Source organism: Rhodamnia argentea, chromosome 2 (assembly GCF_020921035.1).
Source record: "Rhodamnia argentea isolate NSW1041297 chromosome 2, ASM2092103v1, whole genome shotgun sequence".
NCBI classification, from domain to species: domain Eukaryota; kingdom Viridiplantae; phylum Streptophyta; class Magnoliopsida; order Myrtales; family Myrtaceae; genus Rhodamnia; species Rhodamnia argentea.
The window spans coordinates 19,061,242-19,078,595 of record NC_063151.1 but is presented as its reverse complement, the minus strand read 5'-3'; positions in this window follow the sequence as shown (position 1 = coordinate 19,078,595).

Genomic DNA, 17,354 nt, shown 5'->3' with positions numbered 1-17,354 from the left:
CTCGTAAAGCCTATGCAGTTTCAGCAACCCTTAACCGTAAGCTCTATTTTCACATGTCTTCCTAATGAATGATATTTGACTTACCAGGAGCATTGCGAAAAGCTACCGGAGATATAAGGGTACCTAGTTTTCTAATCCACATACTTTATATTTTGGAGGATCCATTCCAATTCTAGAAAACACTTGGTTTTGTTGAGAGTATGCCAAATCAATGTAGATATACACGAATTTCGTGTCATCTCTTGCATTGGCGAAATATAATGTCTTGTTAAACCTTAACGTTTCAGATTAGGTGAGACTAGAACCACGAGAAGAGTTCACCGACTGGCCGGATGGATTACTTGCAATTGGGACTTTTGGGAGAAGTGATTTCAGGGGAAGCCAGGAAAACCATAATCTCCAGGAGAAATCATTTTCATCCGAAGATTGGTCGGATTTTATTCCCGAAGAAGTTGTAAAGAGCTAACCAATCTTTTGTCCCTTAAAACAAGCAGCGAAACAGACAAACATATCATAAACCTCCCGCCGGATAGATTCCTCAACTGTCCCTCAAGCTTGGAGGTGGACCGCAGAATCAGAAGTTTGCTTCACAGTGATTCTGATGACCATGATGATGATGAGATCGATATAAAGAGGAACATAAGTGTGATACTTCGTAGATGCGAGGAAATTTGCACAAGTAGTGGATTTATGCTGGCACCCAGTTTGAGAGGCATACTTAAGAATAAAGGATGGAGGAGGTTCGTCCTTTAATCAATATTTAAAGGTTTCTGCATCAAGACCATGAGTTGATCTTTACGGTCCTTAGAAATTCATGGATTATGGATACTGTAACACTATTTAGGCTTGACCGCAACTTCACGCCCCGAACGGTGTGCATTTCCTACCAAAACATAGCCTCTCCTACTCAAAATCCAATTTCATATTTGTCTAAGTTGCAGTTTATGTTGGCTTCTAGGTGTAACCCTTGGTTAGAGATTCTCTCGAAGCCTTGTCTTGTCCCACCAGGTAAGAATGAGATGACTTTCAAATTAACTAGCTAACCCTTCTTTCTCATGGTACAGCTTTGAGGACAATAAATACACGAGGAAATCTATCCCCAGGTGCATGTCTCGCATCATGTGCTGCCTAATCTTCGTAGTACAACCACCGTTAACTTACTTGTTCATTGGTCGGGCTGTGCTTCCAATACTGCACGGATGCTTTAAGTTTTTTTTGTTTTTTGGGTGGAATCATGGATGCTGCATCTTGATCGGCAGCCACTTTTCCCAGACAACAACGGAAGTTAAAATTATGTTCCTTTCAGGATCACTTGGGTTCAAGTATTGACACTGAAAAATGAAAGGCCATGGCCATGTTTCTCAGTTGCCTCAAAAAGTTACTGACCCACTTACATTTCAACCCGTGGTTTCAGATTTCGTTTGGGAGATGTAGAATCTGGCTTCATCCGCTGCAACTTGAAAGTCATAACGTGAGAGGACCCTTCAAGTTCCTTTTTAAAAAAAAAACAAATGCAAACACGTTTCCGTAATCTTTTTTTCACATTTTTCCCAATGTAGATAAATAATGTGGGGAAAATTATCGAAAAAGTCCTAAATCTTTTGCATTATTACCAATTCAATTCTAAAAAAAAAATTTCTCTACCGAACGCAAGCGAGGGCAGCCCTAGCGAGGGTCGTCTCGCCTAGGCCGGTGAGGAGTGCCCTCGCTAGGGGCCGATAGGGCTGGCCCTCGCTCGATCCGGCAAGGACTGAATTGAAAAAAAGGTGAAAAGATTTAGGATTGAATTGATAAACTTAACATGTTTAGGACTAAATTGGTAGAAGTGCAAAATGTTTCATACTTTTTTGACAATTTTTCCGAATGATGCGTATTAAATCTTTCTAGGGGTGCAAGTGGAAATTCTTAGGAAAAATGACAATAAAGATCCCTAAACTTTGGTTCAATGCACAATGTCATCTCTACTCTATTTAGTTATATGTGCTCCTAAACTTTGGTCTAATGTGGGAAAAAGTAGCAAAAAAGTCATAAACCTATTACACTTGTGTCAATTCAATCATAAACATTTTAATTTGACTACTTTAATCCTAAATCTGTGGAACTTATGACACTTTAGTCATAAACATTTAAATTGTGCCAATTGAGTTCTAAATATTTTGACAGTTTGCCAATTTAATCATATACCTTTTGATGATTTGCCAATGTAGCTTTTCCAACTAATTTTGATTGAAAATCGCCAGCGTGGTGATTCAAATAGCACCGATCATCACGACCCTCGCCAACAATCGGCAACCTCAGCGGGATTGCCGAGTCCGGCAACTACGGAAGGAAATAAGGAAAAAAGATCAAAGAGAAATGAAAAAAGGGAAAAACTTCGATTTTTCCTAAATTACAAAAATCATTCATATCAATGTCAATCGTGCCACGTAAGACGACCGAAGCCGATTAGATCGCCACCTTAGCAATTTCCTCCAAAATTAGCCGAAAAACTAAATTGGCAAATTATCAAAAAGTTTAAGACTTAATTGGCACTAATGATAGGTTTATAACTTAATTGACAAACAATCAAAAGGGTTAGAACTACATTAGCCAAATTGAAGGGTTTATGACTAAATTGGTACAAAGACAACATGTTTAGGACTTTTTTGGTAATTTGTCTATCTAATGTACAATGTCTTCCATGAAATTTGGTCCAATGTTTAGTATGGTCCCGGATTAATTAACATTTTCGTGTAGTCCCTAGACTACATTCAATATTTGTCAATAGTTTATGGACCACAGTGAAAAAATTAAATTCTAATGACAAGATCGCATATTGAGCCAAAATTCAGTCGACACATTGTAGAAATTAGAAATTGAAGGACGACATTGTAGATTAGGCCATATATATATATAAGAGTATGCATATATGTGTGTGTCGGTAGTAGCTTATTTAATTGGAGAATCCTTAATCACATACATAAACAACTTTTAACGGTAGAAGTTACTAATTACATCAATAAATTAATATATATATTTGTGTATACATATATGTGTGTGTCGGTAGTAACTTATTTAATTGGAGATTCCTTAATCACATACATAAACAACTTTGAAAGGTAGAAGTTACTAATTACATCGACAAATTACTAGCCACCAATATGCTCAAACTTATTTTCCTAAATAATAGTGACCATTTGTTGAAATATGTCTCGAGTTTGAGTTTGAAAAGATAAATTTTCTAATTTGAATAGTTTCTCAAATTGGAGTTGATTTCCTATTTAGGTCGTTAGCTAGTTTGAGTGGGTTTCTTGTTTTAAATCCAGCTCTTGGATATATTTGAAAAATGTTTTCTTGTTGAAGAGCATCCAAGAGGCTTCTTCTTCATGAATTACACCTTGAAGCAATGTAAGAGTGTTGAAGCCCATTGAAATTTGTGAACTTTTTTGTGAAATTGAGAGGTTTTTTTTGTTGAAAATTATGAGGACTAAAGACTGAGTAAGTTATTGGATGTAAGTGGGGCTGAGAAATACTACGAGTGCTTGACTTATTCGAATGTGAGTGTATTCTCCATTGTATCAATTGATCCGTAGTGGAATCATGTGTTGCTCTCCTCGGGAGTATGTGTGACGCCCTGGAAATTAGGCCCTCGGTATAGAGACCGAGTTCAATAAAAATGATTATTATTGAACTTTAGTTGGTATTAAATTTCGGATCGAAAGGACGTACGTGACGAATTTTGAACAATTTCTGAAATGTCGTTTGATTTCGATTGGGTCTCGAAATCGATCGTGGTCATCGCGACTTAGGATTTTTGTTCGTCGCGCCTAAACTTTTCCCGGACCGAACCTAGCCCGTAGAAATCCAAATTTTATTCCCAATCGGTTGAGCCAAAAATCCGATCGATCCCGAATTGTCAAATTACGGAACCGCCCTTGGATATTATGCATATGGGACGAAATTCATTAATTTGGATGAGACCCGTGGGCCCCACCCAGTCAAATTTGGCCAATTCTTCTGCTGCCCACGTGCTCCTCTCTCTTCTCTTTCTCTCCCTCAAGTTTGCAGCCCCCCTGTTTTCCTTCGCGCGACTTCCTCCCCCTCCATCACCGAACCATCTTCTTCCTTGGCGATTTTTGCCAAAACACCACCTCCATCCACCACCCTACCCCTCAATCCACCACTCCTCGCCGCCACCACCGTCATCTCGGCCGCCGTTTGCCGCTGGAAAGCCCAGAACAGCCCCGGCGAAATCCTGCCCTGTTTCGCTTTCACGGGCCACCCGAGCTGCTCCGGCCGTCCCGAGCCCCTTCCGACCACCACCCACCACCACATCACCTTCCCTTCGACCTCCAGACTTCGACCCACCGCCGTGCACCGCCTCGAACCGCCGCGAACAGCCCCGGAACAGATTTGAAACCCGTCTGCCCTGTTTCCGTCGCCTGAGTTGCAGCTGCTGTTCCGGCCGTCTCCGCCGCCTTCCGCCGCTCACCACCGCCACCGACGATCTCTTTAGAGTCCTATCTCGTCCCTCAGAGCTTGTGGTGGCCGGCCGCCGCCCGTAGAGCTCGATTTGAGCCCCGATCGGACCTCCCCTGTTCTGCTCGTTTTCCCCTGTTTCTGCGCCGGTTTCTGCACCACCGCTGTTCGGCCGCTTCCGGCCGCTGTCCGCCGCCCCCAGCTAGTCCCGAAGGTCGTCCTCGACCTGTAGGTGAGTCCCCCAGCCTTCCCCAGCCTCGCCTCAGCCCGTGAGATCGATTTTCCCCCCAAATTCAGCCCGGTTTCCCCTGTTTTACCACTGTTAATTCTGTTTTTCAGCTTCCGTCGCTCGCCGGACCTCCAATCGCTGAGCTGCTGCCGTTTACAGCGATTTCACCGCCGAACTCGTCACTGTTTTCGGCCGTGAACATTGTCGCCGGAACAGTACCGCGGTGAACAGTGTTTCCGGCGTGAATAGTGATTTTTGGCCCCGGCCTCAAAAATCGTGTCCGACCCGACCTCGACCACCGTTTTTGGTGAGTTGACCCTAATCCTTGGTTAGGGCGCTAATTGCGCCTAGGATTAGTTAGCTAGTCGATAGAGAATTTAGGTAGATTTGATTATGGTCGGATTAGTTAGAAACCTGGTTAGCGTAAATGACCATAATCGATTAAATTAGAATTGTCTGTGGCTAATTGTTGTTAAATGAATTTGATCGTATATTGTGATTTGATCGCGAGCGAGCGATAGGTTAAGGACGAGCGATCGATTGGCGATTTTAAATCAAATTGGCTAATTAATGACTCTGACACGAAATTGAGTCCTTATGTGGCCTAATCGAATTGGTTTATTCGTGTTGAATTGATGACTTTGTTTGGGCGGATCGCCACCTTGAAATGTTGATTTGAGTATCCTGGATGCTCGTTGAGTGAATTGGCGTCTGCATATGCATATAACCGTGTTTAAGATCAAAGACATATTTTAGCATGAAAATGGCCTTGGGACCGAGTCTTTGAGCACATTTGTGTGAGCATCCGGCCTAAATCAAAGAGAATAAATTGATTGATGTGTCGGGTGTGCTGTATGGTCATATGACGGAACGATGATGGATTTTCCTGGCAAGTTCGTCTTGTACACATAGTACACACCGTACCATTTTTTATGGAACCACACGACTTGCCAGAAGCACGATAATTCATGCCTCGTATGGTACGTACGGTTTTAAGGGATTATCGGATGCCGGTCTCGGCTTGTGATGGACCGAAGCCCCGTATAGGGATGCCTACTTGCCGTGCCGTGCGGGGTGCACCGGATACACCGCTTGTAGTAGCCGTTGCCGAGAGGGAAAAGGAACGTAGCCCGATCCTGCGGGAAGAATGCGGGATCGCATTAGTTGTGAGAGTCGATCACGCCGATCACGTGGATCCTCATCACAGTGGCGCCAAGAGCGCGATCATCGTTAATAAATGGACTTGTGTGGTGTCCTGTGCATACTTGTGAGTGTGATGCGTGTTCGGATGGTTGCCCGATGTGATCGTTGAGTGGAGTCAAGCATTGCATTATGTGTGGCTCAAGGCTGGTAAGTATGCATGTGGATGATTATTGCCATGTGATATGATTGTTGGATATATGGTTATATTGTGGTGTTATAATCCTCGTGGTTAGGATGTTTTAGGTGAATCGGTGTCCTAACCGAGCTTAGGCTTGATTCACTGAGATTTATATCTCACCCCATTGTGGGAACCACTTTCGGATCCCGGGTGATGGAGCTTTATGGATACCAAAGCCAAGTTATGAGGATAGTCTTTTGGAGTAGATGAGAAGTTAACCTTATCCGACCTAGTACCCTTTTGAGGTCTTAGTGAGCCGCCCCGAAGTATGGGGTTGTATATATTTACGTAACTCGGTAGGGTTACGACTCATCTCGTGTCCCGTAATCGTGGATGTTACTTTTGACTATTTGCCTTGGTATGTATTTCCTGCTAGGCTATCCCCGTTTATTTATATGTTGTTTGGGAGTGAACCGTTTCCACATGCGTATATAATTGAAAGGTCAATAACGCGCCTGGGACGTTATCCTTCGTGACCTCGTGGCGGTTTGGTAGGGATGTCCCGGGCTCGAGAGTCGGGGCGTGACATCCCCGCCCAAGATGGTATCGAGCCAGGTTAGCTTCGATCCATCCGGTCATTGGCCCGGAGTAATAAGGAGCGATGGGATATGGGATAGTTAGTAGGACTTTTATCGATATGCATGTGATTGTTATTTGAGTGTTAAGTTTTGGGGTCGCCTTCTGACCGCGTTTTGCTTTGGGGTAAGCGGGACTCCGCATCATTTCTGCATAATGAGCGGGCGCGGTAGAAGAGCACCTCGAGCACCTCGAAGGAGGCCCGTGAGGCCGGTAGATGAGGTCGTTGATGTTGGAGCAACGCCTCTCGTTGCACCTCCCGCAGCTGGTCCGGCTCGGCAAGAGCCGACTATGGCGGAAGTTATGCAAGCTTTAGGAGCTATGGGGGAGTTGATAGGGCAGCAGATAAGGACTCAAAACGCTTCTGCCGCTTTTGCCGTTGGAGCCCCACCCGTAGTTCCACCTGTAATTCCGCCAATGGATGTGCCACCCGTGGCGGTAGTTGAGGATCGTAAGGCTCAAAAGATGGTGGAACAGTTTCTCAAGTTGAAGCCACCCCAGTTCACTGGAAGCGGAGACCACGAAGCGGCCACCCAATGGATTGAAGGATTGGAGAAAGTGTTCAACTTGCTTAGATGTTCAAATGAGGATAAGGTGGTCCCGGCCGTCTATCAACTAGAGGGTAATGCCATTACTTGGTGGAGAGCTGTCAAGGATAGAATTTTCCCAGAAGGTACGATCCTGGTGTGGGATACCTTTGTGGAGGCCTTTAATAACAAGTATTTCTCGAGGACAGCTAGAGAGCAGAAGATGTCCGAGTTCTTCCGCCTCCGCCAGAATCAGATGACCGTCGATCAATATGAAGCTAAGTTCTCGGAATTATCTAAGTATGCCCCGAGATTGATTGAGGACCCCGAGGATAGGGCTAGAAGATTCGGGGACGGGTTGAAGCCTGAAATTAAGAGTATACTAGCGCCGTTCAACCTTCGGGACTATGATGACCTTTATGAGAGGGCGCTGATAGTGGAGCAGGACTTAGCCGAAAGGACTGCCGCATCCGGGTCGCGGTTCACGTCCTCGAGTAGATTTGAGAAGAGGCAAGGGAAGAAGCCTATGTATGGAGGCAGACATCACATCCCACCCAATCGCAGAGGAGCGATCAATAAACCTATTTTCCGCCAGAGTGAGGTGTGTAATCTGTGTCATCAGAGACATGGACCCGGTCCGTGCCCGTATAGGAGTGGAGCCTGCTTTGGATGTGGCCAGGTGGGCCATCAGGTGAAGGATCGCCCGCAGAGGCAGCAAGGAAGACAGGCGCCACAACCGAGAGGACCACTAAGGGGAGCCATGCCACAAAACTTCCAGAATCGTCCCCGGGCTCAAGGAAGGGTGTTTGCTGTCACCCGTGAGGAGGCGAAGGATTCGCCAACCGTTACTGGTACGGTCCTCTTGCATAATCAAGTCGCCTATGCTTTGTTTGATCCGGGTGCTACGCATTCCTTTGTTGTTGATAGATTTGTTAAACTGGCTGATTTGAGTGTAGTACCATTGGATGTTGTTTTTAAGATTTCTACACCTTTAAAAGATAGCGTAGTGGCTGCAATTGGATGTCCTAACCGTAGGCTGGTTATAGATGGACATGAGGGTAGAATAGACTTGATTGTGCTGGAAATGTATGACTTTGATGTGATTGTTGGGATGGATTGGTTGATGAAGCAAAAGGTTGTAGTGGATTGTTATCGTAAGGCCATCCAGTTTAACCCGTTGGATGGAATGAGTTTTGAATTTGTTGGGAGTCGAGGTGGAACCTCAACCTTGTTGATTTCGTCGTTGGAAGCGACGCGTCTGTTGGAGAGTGGATGCCAAGGGTATTTGGCGACCGTATTGGATGTATCGGTTGAGGAACCGAAGATTGAGAACATCGCAATAGTTCGCGAGTTTCCGGAGGTCTTTCCTCAGGAACTGCTCGGTTTACCGCCGGAAAGGGCGATAGAATTTGTAATAGAGTTAGCTCCGGGGACGGAGCCAATTTCTAAAGCGCCGTATAGGATGGCGTTATCGGAACTCAAGGAATTGAAGGTGCAGATGCAAGAACTATTGGATAAAGGATTTATCCGCCCCAATGCGTCGCCATGGAGAGCACCGGTATTGTTTGTCAAGAAGAAAGATGGATCGATGAGGTTGTGTATAGATTACGAGCGGTTGAATCAAGTAACGATAAAGAATAAATACCCACTGCCTAGGATTGATGATCCGTTCGATCAGTTGCAGGGAGCATCGGTGTTTTCTAAGATTGATCTACGGACGGGCTACCATCAGTTGAGGATAAGGAAAGAAGATATACCGAAGACGGCATTCGGGACGCGCTATGGACACTATGAGTTCACAGTGATGCCGTTTGGTCCGACGAATGCTCTCGCCGCTTTTATGGATCCGATGAACAGGGTGTTCAAGGAGTTCTTAGATCTCTTTGTGATCGTATTTATAGACGACATTCCGGTGTACTCGAAGAGCCTAGAGGAGCACGAGCAACATCCGAGGGTAGTTTTGGAAACTTTAAGGGTACATCGGCTTTATGCGAAGTTTAGCAAGTGTGAGTTTTGGTTAACTCGTGTGGCGTTCCTAGGCCACGTGGTTTCTGGAGAAGGAATTGAAGTAGATCCATCGAAGATCGAGGCGATTATGGATTGGCCAAGACCGACGACAGTGGCCGAGATTAGAAGCTTCTTTCGATTGGCGGGCTACTATAGACGATTTGTGGAGAAGTTTTCCGCTATAGCCTCGCCTATGACTAAGTTGTTGAAGAAGGATGTGAAGTATGAATGGACAGACCGGTGCGAGCGTAGCTTTCAAGAGCTTAAACATAAGGCGACTACGGCTCCCGTGTTGACTATTCCGTCAGGTCCCGGAGGATTCGAGATCTATAGTGACACGTCTCTCGTAGGTCTGGGTTGCGTGCCGATGCAACATGGAAGGGTAGTAGCGTATGCGTCTCGACAATTGAGATCCCACGAGTTGAACTATCCAACGCACGACTTAGAATTGGCTGCGGCCGTGTTCGCCTTGAAGATCTGGAGGCATTATCTGATCGGAGAAAGTTTTCAAGTGTATACCGATCATCAGAGCTTGAAGTACCTATTCTCTCAGAAAGAGTTGAACATGAGGCAGCGTCGATGGATGGAGCTGCTCAAGGATTATGATTGCGAGATCTTGTATCATCCGGGTAAGGCGAATAAGGTTGCGGATGCCCTAAGTAGAAAATCGGTGATTGCTCAATTATGTGTACATGAATGGCGTTTGCTTGAGCAAGTGAGAGACTCGGACTTTAAGTTGGAGATAAGTTGTCTATCGAGTCTTGTAGCTACATTGAGAATTGAGCCAGAAGTGCGGACTAGAATTAAGACTCTGCGGTCGACGGACCCTACTATTCGAAAGATCCTTCAAGAAGATGCAGCTAAGCGAAGGGTCGATTTTCAAGTGGCCGAGGATGGGATATTAAAGTTTAGAGGACGTCTAGTTGTGCCAATCGATGAAAGTTTAAGAGAGGATATTTTATCGGAGGCACATCGTAGTAGTTATAGTATCCATCCGGATAGTACGAAGATGTATCGAAATCTAAAGCAACACTATTGGTGGAATGGCATGAAAGCAGATATAGCCAAGCATGTGGCTAAGTGTTTGACTTGTCGGCAAGTCAAGGCGCAACATTGTAAGCCTGGAGGACTGCTGCGGCCTTTGGAGATTCCGGAGTGGAAATGGGAGCATATCACGATGGACTTCGTGATGGGATTGCCAAGAAGTCAGAGAGGGCATGATTCAATTTGGGTTGTGGTAGACAGATTGACGAAGTCAGCGCACTTCATTCCAGTAAGAAAAGACTTCGTTTTAGACAGATATGCAGATTTGTATGTGAGGCACATCGTGAGATTGCATGGAGTGCCGGTGACGATCACCTCGGATCGTGATCCCAAGTTCACCGCAACATTTTGAAAGAGTCTGCAAACCGCTTTAGGAACGAAGCTGCAGTTCAGTACGGCCTATCATCCGCAGACAGATGGCCGATCCGAAAGGACAATTCAGACACTAGAGGATATGCTGAGAGCCCGTGTCTTGGATTTCAAGGGCGATTGGGAGAAGCGATTGCACTTGGTCGAGTTCGCCTACAACAATAGTTTTTAGCAGAGTATTAAGATGGCACCATTTGAAGCATTGTACGGTAGAGCGTGCCGAACGCCGGTTTGTTGGGACGAAGTAGGTGAAAGGAAAATCACCGGTCCCGAGTTAGTGGAACAATCTATGGAAGCGGTCAAAGTTATTAGAGATAGACCGAGAACCGCTCAAAGCCGTCAGAAGAGCTATGCGAGATAGGAGGCGCAGACCTCTAGAATTTCAAGTGGGCGATCATGTTTTTCTCAAGGTGTCGCCTATGAGAGGGACATCTCGTTTTGGCAAGAAAGGAAAGTTGAGCCCCGGATATGTCGGGCCTTTTGAGATTTTGGAGCGGATAGGAAATCTAGCATATCGTCTTGCGTTGCCGCCAAGATCGGCTCAAGTGCATAATGTATTCCACGTGTCGATGCTAAGAAAGTACGAACCCGACCCCGCTCATGTCCCGAGTTATGAAGAAATTGAGCTAGATGAGCGAGCCGCGTATGTGGAACGTCCGGTCAGAATCGTGGACAAGAAGGAGCAAGTGCTCCGGAGCAAGACGACCAAGTTAGTCAAAGTGGTTTGGCAACACTATGGAATAGAAGGAGCTACATGGGAGAACGAAGAAATTATGAAGAGTAGCTATCCGTATCTTTTTGAAGAATCGTGGCTGTACTGTAATTTCGGGGACGAAATTTCCTAAGGTGGGGAGAGTTGTGACGCCCGGGAAATTAGGCCCTCGATACAGAGACCGAGTTCAATAAAAAGGATTATTATTGAACTTTAGTTGGTATTAAATTTCGGATCGAAAGGACGTACGTGACGAATTTTGAACAATTTCCGAAATGTCGTTTGATTTCGATTGGGTCTCGAAATCGATCGTGGTCATCGCGACTTAGGATTTTTGTTCGTCGCGCCTAAACTTTTCCCGGACCGAACCTAGCCCGTAGAAATCCAAATTTTATTCCCAATCGGTTGAGCCAAAAATCCGATCAGTCCCGAATTGTCAAATTACGGAACCGCCCTTGGATATTATGCATATGGGACGAAATTCATTAATTTGGATGAGACCCGTGGGCCCCACCCAGTCAAATTTGGCCAATTCTTCTGTTGCCCACGTGCTCCTCTCTCTTCTCTTTCTCTCCCTCACGTCTGCAGCCCCCCTGTTTTCCTTCGCGCGACTTCCTCCCCCTCCATCACCGAACCATCTTCTTCCTTGGCGATTTTTGCCAAAACACCACCTCCATCCACCACCCTACCCCTCAATCCACCACTCCTCGCCGCCACCACCGTCATCTCGGCCGCCGTTCGCCGCCGGAAAGCCCAGAACAGCCCCGGCGAAATCCTGCCCTGTTTCGCGTTCACGGGCCACCCGAGCTGCTCCGGCCGTCCCGAGCCCCTTCCGACCACCACCCACCACCACATCACCTTCCCTTCGACCTCCAGACTTCAACCCACCGCCGTGCACCGCCTCGAACCGCCGCGAACAGCCCCGGAACAGATTTGAAACCCGTCTGCCCTGTTTCCGTCGCCTGAGTTGCAGCTGCTGTTCCGGCCGTCTCCGCCGCCTTCCGCCGCTCACCACCGCCACCGACGACCTCCTTAGAGTCCTATCTCGTCCCTCGGAGCTTGTGGTGGCCGGCCGCCGCCCGTAGAGCTCGATTTGAGCCCCGATCGGACCTCCCCTGTTCTGCTCGTTTTCCCCTATTTCTGCGCCGGTTTCTGCACCACCGTTGTTCGGCCGCTTCCGGCCGCTGTCCGCCGCCCCCAGCTAGACCCGAAGGTCGTCCTCGGCCTGTAGGTGAGTCCCCCAGCCTTCCCCAGCCTCGCCTCAGCCCGTGAGATCGATTTTCCCCCCAAATTCAGCCCGGTTTCCCCTGTTTTACCACTGTTAATTCTGTTTTTCAGCTTCCGTCGCTCACCGGACCTCCAATCGCTGAGCTGCTGCCGTTTGCAGCGATTTCACCGCCGAACTCGTCACTGTTTTCGGCCGTGAACAGTGTCGCCGGGAACAGTGCCGCGGTGAACAGTGTTTCCGGCGTGAACAGTGTTTTCCGACGTGAATAGTGATTTTCGGCCCCGGCCTCAAAAATCGTGTCCGACCCGACCTCGACCACCGTTTTTGGTGAGTTGACCCTAATCCTTGGTTAGGGCGCTAATTGCGCCTAGGATTAGTTAGCTAGTCGGTAGAGAATTTAGGTAGATTTGATTATGGTCGGATTAGTTAGAAACCCGATTAGCGTAAATGACCATAATCGATTAAATTAGAATTGTCTGTGGCTAATTGTTGCTAAATGAATTTGACTGTATATTGTGATTTGATCGCGAGCGAGCGATAGGTTAAGGACGAGCGATCGATTGGCAATTTTAAATCAAATTGGCTAATTAATGACTCTGACACGAAATTGAGTCCTTATGTGGCCTAATCGAATTGGTTTATTCGTGTTGAATTGATGACTTTGTTTGGGCGGATCGCCACCTTGAAATGTTGATTTGAGTATCCTGGATGCTCGTTGAGTGAATTGGCGTCTGCATATGCATATGACCGTGTGCAAGATCAAAGACATATTTTAGCATGAAAATGGCCTTGGGGCCGAGTCTTTGAGCACGTTTGTGTGAGCATCCGGCCTAAATCAAAGAGAATAAATTGATTGATGTGTCGGGTGTGCTGTATGGTCATATGACGGAACGATGATGGGTTTTCCTGGCAAGTTCGTCTTGTACACATAGTACACACCGTACCATTTTTTATGGAACCACACGACTTGCCGTAAGCACGATAATTCATGCCCCGTATGGTACGTACGGTTTTAAGGGATTATCGGATGCCGGTCGCAGCTTGTGATGGACCGAAGCCCCGTATAGGGATGCCTACTTGCCGTGCCGTGCGAGGTGCACTGGATACACCGCTTGTAGTAGCCGTTGCCGAGAGGGAAAAGGAACGTGAGCCCGGTCTGCCGGAAGAATGCGGGATCGCATTAGTTGTGAGAGTCGATCACGCCGATCGCGTGGATCCTCATCACCGTGGCGCCAAGAGCGCGATCATCGTTAATAAATGGACTTGTGTGGTGTCCTGTGCATACTTGTGAGTGTGATGCGTGTTCGGATGGTTGCCCGATGTGGCCGTTGAGTGGAGTCAAGCATTGCATTATGTGTGGTGAAGGGCCGGTAAGTATGCATGTGGATGATTATTGCCATGTGATATGATTGTTGGATATATGGTTATATTGTGGTGTTATAATCCTCGTGGTTAGGATGTTTTAGGTGAATCAGTGTCCTAACCGAGCTTAGGCTTGATTCACCGAGATTTATATCTCACCCCGTTGTGGGAACCACTTTCGGATCCCAGGTGATGGAGCTTTATGGATACCAAAGCCAAGTTATGAGAATAGTCTTTTGGAATAGATGAGAAGTTAACCTTATCCGACCTAGTACCCTTTTGAGGTCTTAGTGAGCCGCCCCGAAGTATGGGGTTGTATATATTTCCGTAGCTCGGTAGGGTTACGACTCATCTGCTGTCCTGTAATCGTGGATGTTACTTTTGACTATTTGCCTTGGTATGTATTTCCCGCTAGGCTATCCCCGTTTATTTATATGTTGTTTGGGAGTGAACCGTTTCCGCATGCGTATATAATTGAAAGGTCAATAACGCGCCCGGGACATTATCCTTCGTGACCTCGTGGCGGTTTGGTAGGGATGTCGCGGGCTCGAGAGTCGGGCGTGACAAGTATGGGTCACACCGACTAAACCACATAAATATGATGTTCGATTGATTTTCTTATTCTGCTTATTTTGTTATTCGATCGCTTATTTCCGCAACACCATTAATATGGAGAAGTTATTGAATTTAAAAGTTTGAAAGTAAAGTTACTTTTTTTCTTGACAAAATTATTGGTCAATAATATGCACACACCTATTTCCATGGTGAAAACTTACTATATCAAAAGACTGACTTAGCAAAATTCTTTTTCGCGAGAGCAGCACTTCGAGTTCACCAATTAGGATAATCACTCACCTAAGTTCATATGAAAGCCATTAATCACATCGAGAAATTATCAACTATTAATTGGCCGGAAGTTGATTTTCCTCTTAGAGAGTTACTATTCACATCAAAACATAACTAGTTTTTAATCGATATATACATGCCTGACAACATCATCTCTGACTGATGAACCGGTGTATCAATCAACTACGAAATGATTTTGACTTATTAAACTGTTGTTAGTCTAGTGATATTTATCAGTGACAATGACCACCAGTCAATCGGGCTTGATCATCAGTCTTCGGTTTATTTTCCAAAGTAGGGGACTTCTAATGTTTTGTGCGCATTGGTTGACTTCAAGTCAACATTTGGAAGCCATCTGGATGTGTCCATCATCCACCCCCGAGTACACGCACACTTGTTAGAATTCAGATGATATATTATGTCGCAAGAACTATTATGAAGTTGCCCGATTTCCTTGAGATACACATTGTGAATCATGTCAGAGCACCTGGCATTCGTTGCTTATTAGGAGCGTCTCTCGAATGCAGGATTGAGCAATGTAAATATTGATAAGAATCCAGTGCTCTGAAAACTCCGTGGAAAGAGAGTTCACTAATAGAGCGGGAGATAAATAATTCAACTCATTCACATTCGCGCATCGAGTGTTCAATGGATACAAAACGCTCGTGCTTTTTGCTCTTGCTGCAACAGCCCCCTCACGCAGTAGACTCCACTTTGAATTTGATATGCGTAGGCATTGCACTGATTGGACTTGAAGGGAAGCACTCGATGCAACGGCCACTTCACAAAGTGGACTCCACTTTGAATTTGATATGTGTAGGCATTGCACTGATTGGACTTAAGGGAAGCACTCTCGATGCAACGGCCCCTTCACACAGTAGAACTTGAAGGGAAGCACTTGAAGCAACGGCCACTTCACACAGTCGACTCCACTTTGAATTTGATATGTATAGGCATTGCAGTGATTGGACTTGAAGGGAACATCCCGACGGTCTCGTAAATTTCCAGCCCGACGTATGGGAAATACTTGCGTGGACTACGTGCAATCACAGCCATTGAAATTTGCGAGATCTGCGTGAAACCCACGTCACCGACAGCTGTGGGCGGCCCCTGTAGTTCACGCGGATTGTGATCGGACCATGCCAAGAAAACATCACAGCGGCTCTCCCGTAGCATATGCGGTCAGAGACGATGAAAAGTAGTACCTACAGCTTAATGAATGGACAGTGCTGTCAAGGTCGACGACGGTCGACGGTCGATAGTTTCTCATCCACCGAATGGCAGTCATTTGTCTTGACTTGTCCGCAGAAAAAAAGAATAGAAAAGAGGAGTTCTTCAAAAGATCTGAAAAATCAGCACCTTCTCAAATTGAGGTTATTACTAATTAATTGTGTATGCTGAATACGAGAATAAGAAGTGTGAGATCTTCAATAAAAAGATGTGGCGCCATGTGGTAGGTTATCATTGGTTAAGCTTTGTCGCCGGTATTTCGTTGTCGGATGGTCGGCCAAGATTGGCCGGATTGAATTGAATTGACGCAACCGCAAAAGGTTTAGAGCTGAATTAGTAAAAAAAAAAAGGATTAGAACTGAATTGCTGCAATCCCAATAGCTTTAGGACTTTTTTTATAATTTTCTTTAAAATGATTAATGCAATAAGATTTTCCTCGCAAAAGTCAGCCAAATTATGTTATAATAACCAAAATCCGCCAACCATAGCAGAAAATGTTCATGTTAAACAATTCCATGGAAACCAATTACGGGTCAAAGGTATTGAATGGGGAATAAGTTCATTAGGAGTCGCTCACTTGAGTGCCACATCGAAGGAAATTGTTCACTTGAGTACCACTTCTAACAAATCATCCTAAGTAGACTTTTTATTATTTTTCTATTTACTTTTCAGTGACATGTCAATTTTTAAAAAAAATTAATATTTTTTAGAATTTTTTCTTATTTTTTATTTATTTTGATATTTTTCTTTTTCTTTTGATTTTTGTTGCTTTTTTCCCCTTAGCCCGTGAGGGTCACCGGCGACCTTCGCCGGCCACGATCGGTTCTCCCAAGGGTGAGGAAGGGCCGTCACGGCCCTGCTGGTTGAGGGCGAGGGCCCTCGCGGCCCTTGACCCCGGGGTTGAGGTCAAGGGTCGCCGGTGACCCTCGCCGGTCAAGGGAGACCAAGAAAAAACCAAAAGACAAAGAAAAATTGCAAAATAAAAAAAATATGAAAAATTCACATGTACATTAAAATATTCAAAAAAATCATTCCTGCGGTGCCACGTTAGCTTTTTCGAAGTCCATGTAGGATTTCAGGCGATGCAAAATTGCCGATGGCATTTAAGTGGTTGATTTTTCAGAGTTATGGCAGTCAAGTGAGCAAAAAAAAGTTACGGCGCTCCCCGACGTACTTATCCTGAATGAAAGGACAAGGTTCTTCCACCATAATTACTACTTTTTTCCTAAAAAGAAAAAGAGTGCCACTAATTGCATTTCATTGGGAAGAAAATCTCTTTCTTTTCCTTGCCATAAGCAGTTTGACCCGTAGAAACTCTTTCTCTTCTTCTTTTTATAGAGCACTGATCTACCCATAAAAACAAGAACAAAAAACAGAAAGACGAA